Consider the following 3,424-nt stretch of genomic DNA (forward strand, 5'->3'; position numbering starts at 1 on the left):
GCTTTCAGACTGCATCCACAGACTGACTCCTCAGACTGCATCCTCAGACTGCACTGCTTCTCAGAGTGCATTGAGCTCCTGTCTCCTCCTGCTTTATAGTCCTCTCTCCACCCAGCCATATTACTCCTGTCTCTACCTTTGGAGTGCTGTGATTAAAGGCATGGGATCCCAAGTGCTGGGATCACCTTTTTGTGAGCTCTGTTTTGCTTTTAGACTGGATCAGTTTCATGGCTCCCAGGATGGCCTTGAACTAACAACAGAGATCCATCTGTCCCTCAAGTCCTGAGTTTAAAGGTATGTGCCACCACTGCCTGGCCTCTAGTGACTTGGCCCTGCACTCTGATCTTCAGGCAAGCTTTATTTGTTAAAACACAAACAAAATATCACTACATTTTTCTCTGGAGACCTATCTATTACCTTCTAGCTCCGCTCCAGTCCGCACATCTGCTTCTGTTTGCGTCCTTCTGCTGTCCTTTTGACAAGTTCAATGATCTTTCCCTCTGAAGGGTTGAGTCTGCTCCTGTATACATATAGTGATTGTAAAGGTTCATATGCTGATTATTTCAGTTTCATGGTTTTCTGACACTCTCCATTTCCTTCTGTGTTATGTTCCTGTTTTCTTTACACCCTTGAACCTATCCACAGTCGCTTTAAAGACTTTGTTTGGGGCTGGAGAGATGGCTCAGAGGTTAAGAGAATTGCCTACTCTTCCAAAGGTCCTGAGTTCAATTCCCAGCAACTACATGGTGGCTCATAACCATCTGTAATGAGGTCTGGTGCCCTCTTCTGGCCTGCAGGCATACACACAGACAGAATATTATATATGTAATAAATAAATAAATATTTTAAAAAAGAAAAAAAAAGACTTTGTTTGTTAAAATCCATTTTCTCTCTCTCGTCTGGCTTCTTCTGAGCACTGTCTCTTGCTTGTGAGTACTAGCTTCTTGTTTCTTCACATGGCATGAGCATTTGATTAGATTCTAGACCTAGTAACTTGGGTGTTAAATGTCTAGATTCTATTTTCTTTTTTTCCGGAGTAGTGTGTGTGTGTGTGTGTGTGTGTGTGTGTGTGTGTGTGTGTGTGTGTATGAAATACTGACGTCATTGGGGTGTTAGCATTTCCTCTTAACATTACCCCAAAGTCATTTTGGATGTATCTTCTGCGGCTTTCCAGTGTAGTAAATTTTTATATGTAAATTAACCCATATATTTAGTTGGCTGTGCATTATTGAGTAGGCTTGGGTCTCAAATGGTAGCACTTCTGCTGGTCTTCCAGCTCCTTGAGTCTTCTGATGGCAGACTTCACTGTGACAGCAGAGTGGTGTTGTAGGTCCAGGCCCCGCCAGCCACTTTTTCATGTAGGAGCCACAGTGCCAGATGCCGATGGCTCTTCATCTTGGTCTTGCCACAGAAAGAGCATGTGTGCTTGGAGTGCTGGCTGATTTCAATTTTCTTCACCATTTTCCACAGGGAGGCGCCATAGCAGGTCCCATATTTCCTGATGATGCCGACCTTCTTGGTGTGTTTAGTCATGTTGCCAGAACCTAAGGCCAAGTGTGGAGAGGAGTTTTTGGTTTTTCAGGACAGGGTTTCTCTGTAGCTTTGAAACCTGTCCTGGAACTCACTCTGTAGACCACTGGTCTCAAACTCACTGAGATCCGCCTGGCTCTACCTCCCGAGTGCTGGGATTAAAGGTGTGCACCACTGAAGTGCGTCTTTCCAGGCTCCTTCCAAATGCTTATGTTCAACACTGAGTTTCTCTGCCCTGTTAGTCTGAACATAAAGGCTTCCCAAAGCTGTGTCAAGAGTTAGAAGTCCTTGAGCTCCCAAGAGTTTCGTGTTTTCCAATGTCTGTCCTTCCCAGCCCTTCGGAGTCTCACTCTCTGGTTTTATTCATCAGACAAGCACTGCAGGATCCTGTGTGCAGCTCTCTGGACTGTGGTACCCCTCTCTTCACTGTGGCTGTCTCCACCACACACTGCTCTGCAAGCTCCAGCAGCCCCAGGCTCTCTGACAGCTCTATCTCTGATGCTGTACCTGCGATGCCCCTACAAGGATCCAGCAAATGCCCCCAGGCAATAGGCTGGGTTTAGAGAGCCCTACATTCTTATTGTAATTACTTTTCTTGACCTATTCCTGTGTGGGCAACCTGTCCATCTTTACCGTTACTGTCTGTTATCTTAAGTCTGATTTTCTTATGAGTTTCTTATGGCAACAGTGACAGTTGGTCTGAACCATGTCATTGTGGTTGGAATTCGAAGTAAATATTGATGTTGTCTGGTAGAAGGAACAACTGAACTTTCGTGAGCAAAAGAATGACAGGATGTATATTGTATTTGAGAAATGATATCAACGGTGATAAGGTGATGACACAAAGACAGTTGGGTTATATGGTAGAAGGGGGATTGAGAAAAGCCATCTAGGAAGTGGAAAGACAGGCATAACACAGATGGAGTCTAACCTGGGCTAATGAGGATGACAAAGAACAAGGGGTTACCGAGAACATACATCTCCAGGGTTGCTGTTCAGCAGGTATTGGTCTGGGAAGACATGCCTGTTAAAATGTTCCGGGATTAGTATTGGAGATGCGGTTCCTTGGTGGAGGCTTTGCCAAGCACATGCAAGGCCCAGGGTTTGACCTCAGTACTGTAAAATAAAAAGAAATTCAAAGAAGAGAGAGAGTACTAACAATCAAGATGGCTCACTGAATGTTCAGCAACTTCTTTATGCCATTTGGAAGAAAAATCCAAAAGTAGTTCTGTAGGGGAGTCTGGGAGATGGATCAATTGGTTAGGTGTTAACTGATCAGGGCCCAAGTTCAACCCAGAAGCCACGTAAAGAAAGTAGTTGTGGGAGCATAGCTGCTGGGGAGACAGAGAAAGAATGGTCCTTGGAACTCACTAGACAACCAGCCTAGACGAATCTGTCCATTTCAGGTTTTAGAGAGAGACCATGTCTCCGAAACTAAGACAAATGAGGAAAAAAACCTGGGAATTACCTTTGGCTGACCACTCCCATGCACACGCACGCACACACACACACACACACACACACGCACGCACGCACGCACGCACGCACGCACACACACACACACACACACGACTCTCACTAAAAATATAAGTTGCTATCTCTACTTATAAATGCAGGGACTGGTGCTAAAAGAGATTAAGAAACCAATCTCTGCCAAATCAGCAGAACTGATAGACGGTCTTCCACCTCTGACCTGGTTGCCTGCAGTCCTTGAGCCTTTCTTTCAGGCGCTTGCTCTGTTGAGTAAGGCGGGTATAACTCAGAAACCCTGTTTCTATCAATGAAGGGACAGCAGTGACATTAGGAATTGGAACTTTAAATGCTCCATACTTGTGAAATTAGGACTAGAAGTTATCAAAAGCCATAAATCCCTGGGTACCTCTTCCCGCATGGA

The 3,424-nt window shown here is 45.0% G+C and overlaps 1 pseudogene; it reads right to left on the bottom strand.

Annotated features, from left to right (window-relative positions):
• Positions 1 to 1,225: 1,225 nt before the first annotated feature.
• Positions 1,226 to 1,533, bottom strand: LOC142858183 (large ribosomal subunit protein eL43-like; annotated as a pseudogene).
• Positions 1,534 to 3,424: the final 1,891 nt, after the last annotated feature.

The sequence above is a fragment of the Microtus pennsylvanicus genome, chromosome 10 (assembly GCF_037038515.1).
Source record: "Microtus pennsylvanicus isolate mMicPen1 chromosome 10, mMicPen1.hap1, whole genome shotgun sequence".
NCBI lineage: Eukaryota > Metazoa > Chordata > Mammalia > Rodentia > Cricetidae > Microtus > Microtus pennsylvanicus.